We start from the raw sequence: 11,071 nt of genomic DNA on the forward strand, positions 1-11,071 counted from the left end.
GAAAGAAAACTGTAGCCCAATATCCCTCATGAACATAGATGCAAAAATTCTCAACAAAATCCTAGCCAACAGAATCCAGCATGACATCAAAAAAACAAAAAAAAACAAAAACATCATGACCAAGTGGGTTTTATAAAAAGGATGCAAGGGGAAAAAAAAGGGGGGTGGGGGAGGAATGCAAGGATGGCTCAACATTAGAAAAACAATCAATGTATTCCACCATATAAATAAGAAAAAGGAAAAGAACCACATGATCATATTGATTGATACAGAAAAGGCATTTGACAAAATCCAACATCCATTCCTGATAAAAACACTCAAAAAGTAGGAATACAAGGGAACTTCCTCAACATAATCAAGAGCATATATACAAAACCAACAGCCCACATTACTCTCAATGGAGAGAAACTGAAAGGCTTCCCTCTGTGAACAGGAACCAGACAAGGATGTCCTTTGTCACCACTGCTATTTAATATTGTGCTGGAAGTCTTAGCCAGAGCTATACAGCAAGATAGGGAAATTAAAGGCATCCAAATTGGCAAAGAAGAAATGAAACTCCCTCTATTTGCAGATGATATGGTCCGATACATAGAAAACCCCAAAAACTTGGTAAAAAAGCGACTAGACATCATTAGAAGATTCAGCAAAGTGGCAGGGTATAAGATCAACATGCAAAAATCATTTGGATTCCTCTACAGTAACAGACAGCATTGAAAAAGACATTAGGAAAACAATACCATTTACAATAGCCACCCAAAGGATGAAATATCTGGCAAGAAATGTAACCAGAGAAACAAAGGACCTATACAAAGAATATTACAAAACACTACTACAAGAAACCAAAAGAGACTTACAAAAGTGGAAGAACATACCATGTTCTCAATAGGAAGACTCAACATTATGAAAATGTCAATACTACCCAAAGCTATTTACACATATAATGCAATCCCAATCCAGATTCCAGAGACATTCTTCAGAGATGGAAAAGACAATTACAAACTTTATATGGAAAGGAAAGACACCCAGGATAAGCAAAGCACTGCTTAAGAAGAAGAACAAGGTTGGAAGCCTCTCACTCCCCAATTTCAAAATCTACTACATGGCTATAGTGGTTAAAACAGCTTGGTACTGGTACAATGAAAGATACGTTGATCAATGAAACAGAATCGAGAATCCAGAAATTAACCCATCCACATACAGCCAACTGATTTTCGACAAAGTGCCTAGGTATATTGCATGGGGAAGAGATAGTTTCTTTAACAGACGGTGCTGGCAGAACTGGAAAGCAATATGCAAAAGATGAAACAAGACCTTTACCTCACGCCCTAAACAAAAACCAACTCAGCATGGATTAAAGACCTAAATGTGAATCCCAAAATTATGAAGGTCATCAATGAAAAAATAGGGGCACATGTGAGGGCTCTAATATGGGGAATACAAAGACTACCAAACATTTTGAAAACTATACAAACAAAAGTAGACAATATAGATGAGTGGGACATACTGAAAATTAAAAACTTATGTGCATCAAAAGACTTCACCAAAAGAGTGAAAAGGGAACCCACAGAATGGGAAAAAATCTTTTGCAATGATACGTCAGACAAGGGACTCATTTATGTTAATGTTTCTTTCTGTCTAGGAACCCAACTCCCAACAAAAGTGTTCTTTCACTCCTGAGAGAAAGCTTCAGACGGTGAGTCTTAAGTGCTGTTGCTAACCAATACATTATTACTGGTTTTCTGGGATTCTGCCCTATGACACATAGTCTCTGATCCATATAGACTAGTCAAAGTCTTACCAGGTATTGAAGAAATGGCTAAAAACATAAAATGTAATCAGGAGCATTAGTAAAATAAGGGCTGGCAGTGAGTTTATTGCTCTCCATTAGCTATGTAACAGCTTGTCCTAGCTTTCCCTTCAAATCTCATAAATTTCTGTTGGACAATGTGGATGGATGACTCATCATCATTCTTGAAATTGACAGAGCCCTTTATCGTTACATAAGCTGTTGATCCAACACCCCAAGGGCACAATTTCAGTATAGTACCTAAAGGCTAAATTGCAGGTTAAACCACTTCTTGGAGTCTCACACTGCATTCCTGATTGTTGGTACTCCTAGCAAGATATCCCTATTTCCAATCCCAGGGCAATAACTCCTTAGATATTTCTCTTTCACTTTATGATTAGTGTCATTACCGAGATGAGTTGGATTGAGTTTCGATTGCCATTCCATTAGAAGCTATCAGGAAAAAATCAGTCATTTGCCTCAGCCTGATTCCATTCCGTTTCTTTCACAAGACCACAAGTCACCTCCAGCTTTTAAAGGAAAGGTTATGAGCTCATCCCTTTAACCAATATGGAGTATCTACTATGTGCCAGGCACTGTCTCCATCCAAGTTCCCTGCTTCTAATCTTGTGAGGACACTGAGGTATTTGGGATCTAGAAGAAATACTGGTTCTCCTCATTCTTAAGCATCCAAAGTAGGAATTAGGAGGCCGTGAAGATGAGGCTTTCTGCTCCCATAAAGAGTTACAGCCTTGGAAATTCTGTGCAGGGTCACTATGAGTCAGAACTGACTCCACGGTACTTAACAAAAACAGCAACAATTGTTGTGTTCAGTCAGTTCTGACTCCTAGCCATCCTATAGGACAGAGTAGAACTCCCCAATAAGGTTTCCTAAGCTGAACTATTTACTGAAGTAAATCACCAGGGCTTTCCTCCCACAGAGGTCTAGTAAATTTGAACCACCATCTTCTTGGTTAGCATCCAAGTGCTTAACCATTGTGTCACTAGAGCTCCTTCGCTCAGAACTGTGATCCCACTAAAATGTGGTTCTCTTGACTTTCAGCAAGCTCACACTTTACCATGTAAACTCAGCTCTACTCTTTCATTTGGTTTTAATGTTTTGGGGTTCCCGCATCCTTTTGGTTCACTTTCAGTTTCATTAACCCTCAGTATACACCCATGGTACTTCCTATAACTGATAACAAATTTCTAGAGTTATTTCCATTACTTCCTTTCTTCCTACCAGCAATCTCAATATTCATTCCGTCCCCCTAACCCCCACCACAAAAGCCAAAACAAAACAAACTTTTCAGACTACTCATTCATTTTACAAAACTATGGATAAGGGTGATGTCCCAAGAACAGAAAAGGTTGGCTTCTTTAGATGTCTTTTGCTTCTTTTTCACTTCTAGCAAATAGCACATTCCTATTGATCCTTCCCATGACCCATTTGTCAGTTTGTCATACTGTGTGACTTGCGCATTGCTGTGTTTCTGGAAGCTATGCCACTGGTATTTCAAATACCAGCAGAGTCATCCAATGGTTCAGTGGAGCTCCTAGATTATAACAGCCAGTTCCCAGACGAAGCAAGACATGGCACTCTAGTTCCAAAAATTAGCCAGTGAAAATCCCATGGCTCACGCAGAACATTCTCCAATATAATGCCATAAGATATGCCCCCTAGTTGGAAGGCACTCACAGTAGTGACAATAGTGAGCTCAAATATACCAATGAGCCTGAAGACGGTGCAGGACCCAGGCAATGTTTGTTCTGTTACACATAAGATCACCGTGAGTCAGAGCTGACTCGATGGCAACTAATAATAACAGCACTTTATGCAAGAAAAACAAAACAAACTCATGGTTGTCAAGTTGATTATGACTCAGGGTGACCGTATAGGACAGAATAGAACTGCCCCAAGACTTCTTTATAGAAGCAGACTGCCACATCTTTCTTCCCCCAAAGCATCCAGTGGATTCAAAGCACCAACCTTTAGGTTAGAGACCAAGTGCTTAACCACTGCATCACCAGGGAGTCCTTTATCTTTCAATAATGTGCTCAAATAGTACATCTTTTCTTAGCTTTCCCTGTCACATCCTTTATTCTTTTCCCTCATTTGTGCTATAATTATGTTTAATGTATCCGTCTCTACTGATAGACTGACTTTTCTGAGCAAGTAACCACATCTCAATCTTTTGCACCCTTGGGGTTCACAACAGTGACTGCCATGTGATAAGTGCTCAATAAATGTTTGTAGAAATAAAATAAAATAGATTTTTTTGTCATCTCTACTAATGAACTCTTCATTTCCCCCTGTATTTATTGCTTATCTGTTTAATTTATTTTCTCTTTAACACTGGGCAGCTTCTGCCGTTAAATGCCACATGTCACGTGAACCTAGTTGTGTCAACAGCATTTATAACATGCAATATCATCAAAGAATGGGGTGTTTCACATAATGAAATTTTCTGAGTTTTCTTTGTAATAATAAAATGTTCTTATTTTAATTCATGATTGAAAACCTTTATAAACAGCATTTTAGAATTCTCCACTTTCTTAAACCAAGCAGAGTGATTATAATCTACTATTTTCCTGATGAGTTAGGCAACTTTATGCTCACCAATTATTGTACTCTGATATTATATAATGAAGCCCCGAGGGCCTATCAAGGCAACTAGAGCTGTTGACCCTGGCACTAAAAGATCCAAAGATTTCTGTGCTATTAGTACTTGTGTCCTGTTTTGGAGCTTTGTGCTTCCTTATTCCAAGTTTAATTGTCACTCTGTTAGCATCAAAAATGACGTGCCTCCTTTTATTCATATTGTGCTTTCAATAAGTCATTGTTCAATTTGATAAATTGGCTAAAAAGCAAGGGCTTTATGACAGCTACTCAGAGTTTATTCCTGCTTTCCAAGTAAGAGGGGTACTATTGATGTGAGTGAGACCAGACCAGTCAGCAATAGAACAGGAAATCCGTAGGTATTGGCTACAGGGCTCATGAAATGAGAAGAATTAAGGGGACATGAGAGAACAGGCGCATTCTGCATGATTCCAAAACTAGGCAGAAGTAGCAAATGAACCACACGGTGTTTTCATTTACTATGTTCCTACCCATTTATACATTGCCATCCAGTCAATTTTGACTCATGGCGACCCTGTCAGACAGAGTAGAACTGTCCCATAGGGTGCCCAAGACTGTAATCTTTATAGAAGTAGACTGCCACATCTTTGTTCTGTATAGTGGCTGGTGGGTTAAAACCACCAACCTTTCAGCTAGCATTGGACAAGGGCTTTACAAGCCTTCTGAAAATCCATCTCCAGAAAGCCACATTCAGTTGGTTGAAGATGACATTGAAAGTTAAACCTATTTGGTATTGAAGAATAAAAACTATTATTTCTGGAAAACAGCTTTAACTATATAAGAGGAAAGTTACTAATAAAAGAGCTACCATTTATTGACTGTTTACCATGGTGTCAGGCAATATTACAAACATTTCATAGCTTATTTAAAATTAACAATCACCATATGGCATAAACAACATTATTTTCTACACTTTCAGGTAAGAAAACCAAAGAAATTGTGTAACATGCCAAGGGTGCATAGCTCTCCCTATGTAATGAAAAATTCAATGGACCAGCACTGGAATTTGGACCTAGCCTCTGGCTTACTCCATAGCCCAGGTTTTTCAAACCTTATGCTATCCACTTATTTTTCAGGGAGGTGAATTTCCCATCACTGACGATGTGCAAACACAGACTGAACAGCCTTTTGGCAAGGATACTGTAGCGGGAATTTAAGTATCACATGGGAGTTGACCTAAGTGACCATTAAAATCCCTTGCAGTTCTAATAGCCTTATATTTGTATTTGTTCTTTGATAATAGAATAACTTATATAAGAAAATTCATGAATCTCAAATGTCAGTATACAGTTTGTGAAGTTTCTGAATATTTATAATTTTAGGACAATACATAAGAGAACATTGTTAATGACATTTATCTAAGAGAAGTTTACTTATTGAATTTTTTTTTTTTTTTTTTTTACTAAAAAGATATTGAGATTAAAGAGGTAATTGACTGAGAGAGCTAAATGTACCTTGAAACTGACAGGTTGGCATATGACCACAGGAAGTTTAAGTTTGGGTTGGAAAGGACCTTAGAGTCTGTGGTGGTCAATTTTCTGTGCCAGCTTTGCTAGACTATAGTGCCCAACTGGTTCCTAAAATTGATCTAGTTGCTGTTTAACTCATTGGTGGTGGTGGTGGTGGTTACTGTCAATTCAGCTCTAATTCATAATGACTTCACATACAACAGAACAGAACATTGCCCAGTGTTGCATCATACCCATGGCTGTGGGCATTAGTCTTTTATAACACCCTCTTGAGAAATCATGATGTGAATAACCATTCTCACTATCAACACATTAGGCCACAAGTGTCCTCTGGACATAAAACCAAAGCCCGTTTGTCCATCCCCTCTTTGAATCATTGTCCTGTAAAGTCAACGCATTCCAGAAATTACTGTTTAAGTTGGCTTTTCTATGACGTCTTCTTCTAATTTCTAGACGTCTCACAAGTACACTGTTCTTAAAAATGGGAAATACGGAAATGTTTTTCAATCTCAGATAAAAACGACTAACGTTGTGGTATAAGTCATCTGGCATTATATTATGTAGATGTTTCTATAACTAACTCCACATAAATTGGGAACATACTGCTATTCAGTTTTATAGCACTGTATATGTATCATGAGCTTATTCCAAGCCATTAACATTTTATGAAAATACTCCTTTTTACTTCCGCAGGGTAAGTCTAGCCTATCATATGGAAATACCATTAAACATTCCCTTGTTGATGGACCTGTCCAATTTCAGTTATTTGCTTTCCTTTTTGCAGTTTATCAGAAGGAAGGGGTCCTATGTACCCCAATATTTTGTTTCTGCCTTATTTGACTTTTCCTTCTCCCTAATGAAAGCCATCTGACCTATCACTAAGTTCCATTGATTTAACTGCTCACTTTCTTGCCCTATTTTTTCCTCTCCATCCTTAATTCCAGTTGCAGTCCGGGCTGTCCCACATCTTTCTCCTGGACTACTGCAACAATCTTTTTACGAGCTTCCTGAAGGCCATCTGGGCCCACCACATCCACTTCCAACTCCAACCAGAGGAATCTTTCAAAAGCCCCAAGCGGTTCATGTCAGTCCTCTGCTTTTGAAGCTATTCATTGGCTGCACATCACCTAAGAATAATATATAGTCTCCTTCACATGGAATATGGGGCCCTCAATGACTGGGTTCTGTGAACATGTCTTCATCTTCATCTCTTGACACTCTCTTCTCAATTTTTGCGTATTTGAGATAGCAAATGAACTTCACCCCAACCCTTGCCTTTGACATTCAAACTGTGCATGTTTATCTTCCCTACCTCTATGCACCAACCACTAATGCCAATGATGAAGAAATTGAAGAGTCTTATGACATTCTTCAGTGTGAAATTGACCAAACATTCAATCAAGATGCAATGATGATTACTGCTGATTGGAATGCAAAAGTGGTAAACAAAAAGAATCATTTCAAAAGTATGCATTGGTGATAGAAAGGATGTCAGATATTGCATAGTAGAATTCTGTGAGACAGTGACTTAATAATTAGAAATACATTTTTTTCTAAAACATCAATGACAGATGTATACATTTGTTGTTGTTAAGTACTGTGGAGTCAGTTCCAACTCATAGTGACCCTTCACAGGGTTTCCAAGGCTGTAAATCTTTACGGGAGCAGAATGCCTCATCTTTCTCCCATGGAACCACTGGTAGTTTCAAACTACTGACCTTGCAGTTGTGGCAGCCCACCTCGTAACCACTATGCTACATGGACCTTGCCTAATGGAATGCACAGGAATCTGGTAAACTACATCTTTGGAAAGAGAATATGGGATGAACAGGAATCAAGTCAACTGTATCTTTGGAAAGAGACAACAGAGAAGCTCAGCCTCATCAGTTAGAACAAGGAAGAAGTGACTGGAGAAGACCATCAATTGCTCATGTGTAAGTTCAAAGTGAAGCTGAAGAAATAAAAGCAAGTCCGTGGAAGTCAAAGTAGGACCTGAATATGTGACACCTGAATTTCAAGAAAATCTGAAGAATAGGCTTTATGGACAAAAATATTGGACAATGTAGGAAGAATGAAAAGAAGATGGAATGAATACAGAGTATCTGTTAAGAAAAGAAATAAAAAGAATTGGTTAACCTTCAACCATTTCAGGAGGAGGTAGTGTATGCTCAAAAACCCAGGCTACTGAAGGAAGAGGGACAGGCTACACTGAAAACACGGATGAAAAACAGAGGATTCCAGGAACTGACAGAATACCAATTGAGATGCTTCAACAAACAAATACCATGCTGAGTGTGCTCACTCACTAGGCCAAGAAAGTTAGAAGACCGATTCAGATGATTCATCAGAATACAGAAATTATCTAACAATATTATTAATATTACAGACAAGTAAAATGTTGCTGGGTAATTTTTAAATGGCTGCAGGTACAATCGACAGGGAACTGCTAGAAATTCAAGATGGATTCAGAAGAGGACTTTATAGCTAATGTGAGGTGGGTCTTAACTAAAAATAGAGAATATCAGAAAGATGTTTACCTTAGTTTTATTGAATACATAGAAGCATTCAACTTCATGGATCATAACAAATTATGTATAACATTACAAAAATGGGAATTCTGGAACACCTAATTGTGCTCATGGGGAACTTACATACAAATGAAGAGGCAGTCATTTGAGCAGAACAATGGATAATGTGTGGTTTGAAATAGAAAAATATGTGTGGCATGGTTATATCCTTTAACCATACCTGTTCAAGCTGCATGCTAAGCAAGTAACCTGAGAAACTGGACTAGGTGAAGAAGAATGTGGCATCAGGAATGGGAGAAGACTCATTAATACCCTGAGATATGCAGACAGCACAACCTTGTTTGCTTAAAGTGAGAACAAACTTGAAGTATTTACTCATAAAGATCAAAGACTACAGCCTTCAGAGTGAATTACACCTCAGCATAAAGGAAATAGAACCCTCACAACTGAACGAATAAGGAGCATTATGATAAATGGAGAAAATATTCAAAGTTGCCAAAAGTTTTGTTTTACTTAAATTCACTATTGACACCCATAGAAGCAGAAGTCAAGAAATCAAATGATGCATCGTAATTCACTAATCTACTACAAAAGATCTCTTTAAGTGCTTTAAAAAAAAACAAACCCCCCCCAAAAAAAAACAAAAACAAAGATTGCACTTTAATGACTAAGGTCTTTTCAACCATTTCATATGCATGAGAAGAAAGGATACTGAACAAGGAAGCGATGAATTATGGTGTTGGTGAAGAATATGGAATATACCATACAGTGCACTGCTAGAAGAACAGAGAAATCTATTTGGAAGAAGTAAAGCCAGAAAGCTCCTTTGAATAGAGGATAGCAAGACTTCATCTCACTTACTTTGGATGTGTTGTCAGGAGGGATCAGTCCCTAGAGAAGGACATCATGCTTAACAAGTCACAGGGAAAAGGCTTAATGAGATGAATTGATGTTGTTGCTGCAAATGGGCTCAACCATACATACTATTGTGAAGATGATGCAGGACCAGATAGTATTTCCTCTGCTACACACAGGGTTGTTATGTGGAAGAAGTCACTCAATAGCGTTTAACAACAACAACCCCTCTACTTACTGTTCTGTCAAGAAAGTCCTATCCCATATCATTTTTCTTTCACATAAATAACTCTGACAGACCATTCAAAACTTTTCTGAGGACCTTCTCCCTTAATACCTCCCCTTATGTCTTCACCCACACCCCAACACAGTGTTAGGTGTCCCTGCTTGGTGTCCCAAAGATCTCTGGGTGCACATCCATCAAATGCCATGAAAATGGTACCCGGCTGCATTTCTTACTCAACTGCAAGTAAATCCATTGCAGAGATCAACTCTTTTTTAAGCCCAGTCTCATGTCCAGTAGTATACACAACAATAAGTGCATTTTAGGTTCTGAAGAAATGTTTGGTGAACTCAATGAATTTACAAGTATATACAGACCGAATCCTTGTGTTCTTAACCTCAAATTTGTCCTACTTTCTGTGTCTTGTTTCTTCAGATTTACTTGATCTGATCATTTTCTTTTGATCATTTACTGAATCTTGTACAAACTGTGCACTTTCACATGTATGACATCATTTAATCTTCCCACAAACTGGATGTAGGAAACAGCTGATAGTTTTACCTCCTTCATCTAATCACCTTATTCCAATTTTCTCTGTAGATCAACTTATCATCTACCCCAGAATCAAGACATTTGAGTGAGGTAAAAGGTACTGACAACATCAAGCAGTGGGGTGAGCATATGACTAAGGCTAAGGTGAAATAATAGACCACATCCTCCTGTCCACAGCAATTGCTTCAGGGATGGACACATGTTCAAATGAGCTACTGAGAGGCAAAAGGGCTTGTGGTTGGGTGACTATGGGCATACACATTCTCTTCCCCAGAAATTGTACTGCTAGAACTGCTGCAGCCATCTTGCCTCATCAGGGCCTTGGAATGAAACCAAGGTAGAGAGAAATAGAACTGATAGAGAAAGACATCAAGTTAGGATAATGTTGGTTAAGTACTTGACTACGCCAGGCCTGAAGCTATGTTTACAATCTGCATTTTTCATTTACATGAGCATATCAGCTCCCTTTTTACACTTAAAGCAGTCAGAATTATGGTTTCATAACTTACAAACCAATGCACCTATAAGGGAGGTATTATTGGAAAGAGTGATTGGGAATGAAGGCTCCAAAACATCACTTTAGGTAAGCAGATTGCAGCTAATAAACAGCACAGCTAAAATTAGAACTGGGATTTCCTAACTCGATATTTTGCTGTTTTAAATCATGAGATTTAAAACCTGGCACCATGTGAATGGGAGAAACCCGAAGGTGCGCACATATGTGTCACACAGACTCAGTCTCTGTATCTGACTCTGAGTTGTAGGTGACCACTGTGGGTCATTCTAGCCCTCTCTCCAGTCAAGACATGCTATTATACTAACCAGTTCTGAAGGTCTGCCTCACACAATATATAAGAGTATTCCTGAAAATATGAGTACTAATTACTTTTTATTAGTCAAATCTTCTCTGTAAGGGTATCTATTATTTAAGGGATCTTACGACTATCCTGCAAAATGAAGACTCTTAATTTTAAAAAACAAATTAATGCCCAAATTTTTAAATGTGGATATTAATCA

The sequence above is a fragment of the Chrysochloris asiatica genome, unplaced genomic scaffold (assembly GCF_000296735.1).
Source record: "Chrysochloris asiatica unplaced genomic scaffold, ChrAsi1.0 scaffold00020, whole genome shotgun sequence".
Classification (NCBI taxonomy): Eukaryota; Metazoa; Chordata; class Mammalia; order Afrosoricida; family Chrysochloridae; genus Chrysochloris; species Chrysochloris asiatica.